At 32.8% G+C, this 8,230-nt stretch overlaps 1 protein-coding gene, 1 long non-coding RNA gene and 1 other non-coding gene across 4 annotated transcripts in view; 2 read left to right on the forward strand and 1 right to left on the reverse strand.

Moving 5' to 3' along the window:
* LOC118439965 (interferon regulatory factor 2-binding protein 2-A-like) overlaps nucleotides 1–8,230 on the forward strand; it is a 43,123-nt gene that overhangs the window by 5,596 nt on the left and 29,297 nt on the right. The window lies entirely within an intron of this gene.
* Nucleotides 1,365–8,230, reverse strand: part of LOC118440150 (uncharacterized) — a 15,436-nt gene continuing 8,570 nt past the window's right edge. The window contains exons 2-3 of the long non-coding RNA XR_004837762.2: nucleotides 2,714–2,928; nucleotides 1,365–2,133 (exon numbers count right to left, since the gene is read on the reverse strand). This is a non-coding gene — a long non-coding RNA (uncharacterized LOC118440150). The remainder of the gene's footprint in view (nucleotides 2,134–2,713; nucleotides 2,929–8,230) is intronic.
* Nucleotides 1,562–1,633, forward strand: TRNAT-CGU (transfer RNA threonine (anticodon CGU)). Its single transcript has one exon. It is a non-coding gene; the product is annotated as a tRNA-Thr (tRNA).

Genomic DNA, 8,230 nt, shown 5'->3' on the forward strand with positions numbered 1-8,230 from the left:
ATCCATGTATGTATGTATGATAGACGGAAAACAATCGGGGAGAGCCCGAGGAACATTGGGGTGCCGAGTCAGTCCGCTTTTATCCAACGGGAAACTTCTCGAACGTGCTTGCGCTTACGTGCATTCTTCCATTCCTTTTGTTATGTTGTTATTTTTGTTGTTTTTGTTGTTTTTGTTTGACTTTATTTTTCTTTCGTTTCTTTTTCTATTATCATATCACGTCACGAAACCGAAGCTTTTGAATTGGTTGAATACTGTCGATAAAGTAGATATAAGAAATGACGAAGCGCGAAATTTTAATTACGTTCAAATATATTGTCAATGTTTTCTTCTTTCGTTATAATTTCTTGATATTTTTTAGCACTTACTACATCGTTGTTTATACATGTAATATTACGTAGACGAGATTTTTAAAAAGGCAATAGATTGTTAGGTTTGGTGAAAAGTAAGAGGAGCAGAATTAAATAACATGATATTTGATGATCCGAATGATATGGTGTATATACATATATACATATATACATGTCTACTTAATACGTATATATTTTATCTAATTTGGCTTGGCAAAATAATGAGGTCTATCAAATGAAATATGACATAAGATTATATACATTTCAAATTTAGGAATGTGAGAGATTATAGTAGTTTTCTTAATATTACGTGCATATATATATATACATACACATACATATATATATCTATAGCAAGAAAGGCAAAGTAGAGGAAAATGCAAAAATCTATGTGAAACCCTAGGTAAATCGATTCCTTTGTTCGAGTTGCACGTTATACATTGCGCATTCATAGTATAACATCTGCTTAATCGTACAATAGTCCCAGTAGAAAAAGAGAGAGAGAGAGAGGAAGAGAAAGAGAGAATACGTTCCGTTGGATCCTTTATTGCGTCTCAAAGAGCACGGAGCTCAGAACTGAAAAGGGATCCCTCCAAAATCTTTAAGACGGTACAAAACATCTGTCCCTTTCCCTTTTTCGTAGTCACAGAGAAAGAGAAGAGATTTGCGTGTGACCCCTTGCCCCTTTTTTTATCGTAAAGAGAACTCAAAAGTAGGGTTTTATTGTGATCGTCAAGTAAAACAGGAAGCACGATGACTGACATCTGCTTTACGTCACGTACTATTTCTTAAGAAATCTAAAATTGCCATGACAGAATTATTTTTAAGAACATAAGTTCGAATGAGTTCTAAAGAACGAAACAAAATTGAAAGGAAAAAAGGGGAAAAAATTGAAAAACCATTCGTTCTTTTTTTTCAGTCCAATCGAACTAATTATACTATTCTATCATTATACTTATTATATCATTCGAATCGGGTGATTGATCGAATTAATTATTAACTAATATACATGTCTAAGAAATAAACATGTTTAATGGCATCGTCGTAAAAATTGTATTTCAATCGTCTGATAAAAATAAAATATCATTATTTTATAATACTATGATGACAAATATAGGCGTTATGTATTAGTAAAAATAATATATTCTATATAATAATGGAAATATTCGACGCAACCCTGATCAATTTTGAATTAACAAAGGAAATCGTCAGCCTCTTTAGCTCAGTGGCAGAGCACTGGTCTCGTAAACCAGGGGTCGTGAGTTCAAACCTCACAGGAGGCAATCTTTTTTTTCTCTTCATTATTTCTTCTCATTTTACTTCATTTGTTGGATAAATTACTATAAGTGAAATTACGATAAGTAAGTTTATCGCGATATTTTTTCCAATTTTTATCTACCGAATTTTCGAAAACCTTTTCTTCGTTTTGTTATTCGAAAAAATAAATTCCGAGTATGATAAATAATTTCAAAGAAATTATATAAATATATATAATGTGTCTAATTTTTAATTAAATAAATAAATAAATATTTCTGGGAGTATTAAGTCAATAAGAGGAAATTGAATAGATAGAAATATAGGAATAATTAAAAGGTGCCTCTTGGATACATGGCAATCTCGAATTCTGTCTGCGCACTGGAGTCTACAAATGCGAGCCACGTAACGCGAACCCGTGCGTTCTCGATATTCAAGAGTTACACTCAGCGGCGGAGGCGGAGGCGGCGGTGGCGGTGGTGGCGGTGGCGGCAGCGCCGACGAGCAATTCTGTTTCCGTAAAATGTGTCTGCAAAGTGAAAAGGCTCGAGAAAGTAATAGCTCTGAATTTTCAAATACATATTCTTCTTTAAGCTAAACGTAAGTTGCGATTAGAAATTACAAAAAATTATGTGACATCAGCGTCAAAGTAAAAATAATTCACATTTATATCTATTCATATACGTATGTACATATGCACTATGCATTTTTATTTTGAAAGATGACGAATGATCGATGATATTTAACATAACCTCTAATGTACATACATCATACATACGCGTGCGCGCGCGCGCCTGAAGAAAAATTAACGTTTGAAAATCGAAAAGGAAAAGAAAAAAGAAAAAAGAAAAAAGGAAAAGTAATAAAAAAATAAAAAAAAATTAATAATAATAACAATAATAAGTACAAGAAAAAAAAGATATCCACGTAATTTCTCATTTGTTTGCGCTTTCCATGAAAAGCTTACGTCGCAGCCCAAGCTCGCGCTTCTGCAGAGCATACACGGACACGTACATACACACACACAGAGATAACGTGCAACATATATGTGTACACGTAGCGATAAAGACGCATTACGGTAGCGCGTAGTAGAAACGTGAGATGTATACCGTCGTTCTCATTCACGTCGAAGCATTCGCTGCACATTCTCTCACCGCTAGTATTCCAGTATTCCACGGCGTGCTCGGGCGCCCTCGGAACTACGGGGCTTACGTGACGTGCATCGCCATCGATGGGTCTTTTGAGAAAGGCGCCTTGCCTTCCTTCCACTCCACTTCATTCCACTGTACTCCACTCCACTCCACTCCACCGACTGTTAAATTTTCTACGATAACACAGAGACTTTCTATCTCTGATTTTGCCAATTCAAAAACAAAAGATATACTTTTTTCTTTCTTTTTATTTTTTATTTTAATTTTTATTTATTTTTTTTTTTTCAACTAAAATTTCTACAATCTCGATCTTTCTTTTTTTCTTTTTTCTTTCTTGATTTTTGTTATCTATATAAGCGCATACATTGCAAATGATATAATATGAGATTTATGCTATATCCTTATACTACGTTATAGTATAGAGTCTGTGTGTATGCATATATATATGTAGTATAAAATGGGTCGAATATACTATATATATAGTACAAAATGGTACTATATATATACTATATATATATAGTACAAATATCAAATTTTCTTGAGTGGTTTTTCAAAATCAATTACTCGATATTACTAGACTTTTTAGGCTAATTCTTTATTTAATTTACAAACCTTTATTTATTAGAAACCTATGAAATATTGGCCTACTCTTTATATATGTATATCTATAATATAATATTATACTATAGCATAAGTATATTAAAACTATTTATTAATACTAATACTTATTATAACTATCTATTAATATAATTATATTATAATATATATATTATTAAAAATATAGTATAACAAGTATATATATATGTATAACGTATATTAATCAAACATTAACTTCGGAAAAAAATAAAAATCGTTTAAAGAGAGAAAGAGAGAAAGAGAGAGAGAGAGAGAGAGAGAGAGAGAGAGAGCGAGAGAGACCATAGAAAATTTTCAGTATTTTTAATCTTTGTAGAAGACAAGTTGTATACTTGTTCGTATCACAAGATACGCGATAAAAGAGTCTTATCTGAAAGAGTAGAACGGTACGTCAGTGTCTTTCCCCTTCTACCGTATCCTTTGCCCATCTTCTTGCCTCCGACCCCTACCCCCACACCCGCCCTCTCGACCACTTTCCACACCGCGTTACGTTCTCGACGTCGCTTCATTCCCGGTCTTACTCTCCTGAGTCTTCATTCCCGACGATGATTGAGGGGAAAATTATCGCTATCGACACGCAAAGACAACGTGACTCTTTTTCGCTCTCTATCACTCGTTCGTTTGCTCGTTCGCTCACTCACTCTCACTATCTTTCGTTGTATTTCTCTCTCTTTCTCTTTCTTTCTTTCTTTCTTGCTCCTTTTCTCACTCCTAAGGAAGCAAACTCGATCAATACAAACGTTCTTCTTTTTTTCCCATATATATATATATATGTATTTAAACGTTATGTATCGAATGAACAAGAAGTATTTACTTATTTACATATGTGTACATATATATATATATATATATATATATATATATATATATATGTACTTTTCATGTTTTCTTCATTATATGTATTTAACGGGGGAAGATTCGGGATCGGGAGAAGGGACATCGAAAGATTAATATTTATATCTTCGTCTTATAGGTTAGAAAAGAGATATCTCTATGTATGGATATATCTACATATATGTATGTATAGTCAACGTAAAAGTCAAAAATAAGTACTTATTTTTTATATTTATTTCTAATGTATATTTACTTGGAAAATTATTTATATTAAAATATTACGTAATATTTTAATATGTAAGAGTATAAATTATGAATTCGTTTGCTAAGTATCTGTTTTTTTTCTATCTTTTTTAATCACTTTACGAAAGAATTCTTTGCAACTGACACAATAAGATAAGAAGCAACGAAATGTGCTTCGCCTTTGCGATTATCATATTATTGATAACGTTATCTATGTGTATATATATATATATATATATATATATATATATTATATGTAACGTTATATTTATATATATGTAAATTTTGTTATATTTGTAAAAATGTCTTGCAAAAAATCAACATGTTTGTTGTTTATTTGTTTTTTTCTTTCTTTGTTATTAAAAAATCCATCTTGGAATATGTGTGTGTGTGTGTGTGTATCGAATAATAATGGACGAATTAATCAAATTAATGAATAATAATAATATATAACGAATAATAATAGACGAATTAATTGAATTAATGAATAATAATAATAATAATAATAATTATAATAATGTATAACGAATAATAATAGACGAATTAATTGAATTAATGAATAATAATAATAATAATATGTAATAAATAATAATGGAAAAATTTTCGAAGATAAAAGTATAAAGAATAGAAAAAAAAATAAAGAGAAGAACACAAAAAAGAAACAGAAAGAAAATGTTTTTGGTCCGATACGATGGAGAAATGTCGTGTGATCTTTTACGAGATGACATAAATATTTATAGGACGGAGAGCAAAAGTTACGATTTCACTCACAAAATATTCACATTGGCCTCTGTCACCCCGTCAAAGCCGATAAAATATATGGATGGACACATACTGGAAGGAGGAATGGTGTATATAAACCATATCGACGTAATATACGTGCGATATTCTATCAGCTGCATTGGTAAATAACATTTCAGCTTATGGCCGCATCTGTCGATGATAATACGTATAACCGTGCGTTTCCAAGTTCTCTTACCTCTTTATCGTAACTCCCATCTATCATCACCCCCAACTCCAATTCCATCTTAATCTCATCTCCCCTTACTTCCATTTTTACTGTAATGGATTCGGATTTTTATAATTGTTGCCTTTATTTTCGCGAACGAATTATAAAGAATCGAAACGCAATTACTAAATAAATACGTTTCATGGTACTTCATTTTTAAAAGGTAACGTAAAAAACAATATGGCGCGCATAAAAAAATATACGCATTTAAAAACGTACAAAAGATGACGATGACAACGACGACAACAACGACAACAAAGACAACAACGACGACAACAACAATGACAACAACGACAACAACGACAACGACACGACAACGACAACGACAACGACAACGACAACGACAACGACAACGACAACAACGACAACGACAACGACAACGACAACGACAACGACAACGACAACGACAACGACAACGACAACAACTACAACGACGATGACGATGACGATGACGATGACGATGACGATGACGATTCACCTTTTACAAAAGATGCAAAAGAAAAGAAAGAAGAAGAAGTTGACCTTGAATCCGCAGCCTTGCTTCGCTCGATGTGGGAAGAAAGAAAGAGTACGAACGAAATGATTTCGCAAATAGCATCGTTGCGAAGAGTACTACGAGAAATGTACTCTTCTTTAATGTGTACAAAAAGAAAAAAGGTAGGGAGACAGACGGGCAGAGAGAAAGAGAGAGTACAGTACTTTAGAGATTCTAATTCCTGGGTGACGTTTCTTCTTACCGTTAACTTTTTCTGATACATGAAAAGGTGTCAGCAAAACATGAAAAAAGTCAGGTTAAAAATAGAAACCTTTTGCAAATGATTGGTCATCTCTCTCTCTCTCTCTATCTATCTATCTATCTATCTATCTATCTATCTATCTATCTATCTATCTATCTATCTATCTATCTATCTATCTATCTATCTATCTATCTATCTATCTATCTATTTATTTATTTCTGTCCATCTGTAACTGTTATTATATATTTCGTAAAAGGAAAAAAACAAAAACAAAAGAAGTTGTATAACGTCGCAAATAAACGCGCGATTAACGGCAGACGGACGGGCAGACGGATGGACGGACAGACGAACGGACGGACCCAAAGACCGGTACCTTTGTTTCGCTATATGTGAGAGAAGGGGGGAGTAAGAGAGAGCCACTCATCCAGCAAGTGAGAAATGACAGCACAGGAAGAATGCATAATCGCGTCACGTTTTCATTATCCCATTCCTAACACGTGACTGCAAATACTTGTTTGTACTCATAACTCATGATGCATTCAGTCTAGTGCATACATGTGTTCTAGTACCACGTGTCTCTCTCTCTCTATCTCTCTCTTTCTCTCTCTCTTTCTCTCTCTCTCTCTCTCTCTCTCTCTCTCTCTCTCTCTCTTTCTCTCTTTCTCTTTGTGAAAAGGAAAAAAGAAAAACAATAACAAAACAGAAAAGGAAAGGAAAACAGACTTAAGAAATAAAAGAATTAGAAGAATGAATATATATTATTCGCGTTTGGTAAACACCTTTAAAGACAACGGAATAATTTCAAATATACGATTTTATTATCGGTCGTTCATGCTTTAGACTCATGATTCTTTCATCATTCCTCGAACTTCATTTATTATTAAAATCGAATATGCTCCGATATTCGAATATGTGAATATTCAATGAATTCTTATAAAATTGATTTGTCGAAAAAGTGGGCGTAATTCAAAGGATATATATATTTATTTATTTATTTATTTATTTATTTATTTATTTATTTATACATATACATATACGTACAAAGTACAATGTGTATACATATACATATGTACTTTATATATATTGTATTTTTACTGTATGTACTATATTTATTGCGTTATATTTATACATGACTTAAGTTTTTTTTATATAAAACGCGCGTATTACGCACAAAAATACCCATACACGCGCGCGCACGAGCGCACACAAGGAAAAGAAAAACGATAAAATATTTCACTATCATTGAGAGGATTAGTCATCGCTACTAACCCACATTTATGATATAGACCGCTTTTATAACGCTTCCTTGAGTAAAGGCACCCATCTGTTGAGGCACCTGACTCGATTCACCTGCCGCAGGTACGTCGTTACGTACACGAGCTGCCTGCCTGCCAGCTAGCCTACCTATGCCTGGCCGTCTGCTCGACAACCCGGCTGGTTTCGTCAGGTGCTTCTTCCTTTAATATCGCCCACTGTGCTTAAGAACAAAGAAAACCTTCGATGTCTCCTCTTAGAAGACTATGTTACGATACAGTAGAAAATTTTGTTAAAACATTTTTATTTTTAACCTCTTATTAAAATTGTCCATTAAAATCCAATCATCGTCTATTAAAATCCAATTTCAATCAATTCTACTGACGTTGCTTCTTTTTGATATTATTACTGCGATGTGGTAAATATAAAAAAAAAATATTCATATAAATACACCTCTTTCTTTAATCAATATTACGATCGCAAAATACAGTTGGCAATAATCAAGATTACGGCATATATTGGCGTATAAAAGTATACAAGTTATATCAAAGATATCGAATATATATATATATATATATACATATATATATTCGATAACCCATGCTTTATTATTTTATATCATTGAATATAACCAATTAAAATTAACTGGACCGGAAAAAGTTTACAAAGTTATTCCCAACGTATCGTCTGGATGATCGTCGAGTCCCTGTGCAATTTCTCACTGTGCGCAGGAAAAACGTGCCTAAGATGTGTTGTTACATG

This window comes from Vespa mandarinia, chromosome 2, assembly GCF_050613455.1.
Source record: "Vespa mandarinia isolate Hongniang chromosome 2, ASM5061345v1, whole genome shotgun sequence".
In the NCBI taxonomy this organism is placed as follows: domain Eukaryota; kingdom Metazoa; phylum Arthropoda; class Insecta; order Hymenoptera; family Vespidae; genus Vespa; species Vespa mandarinia.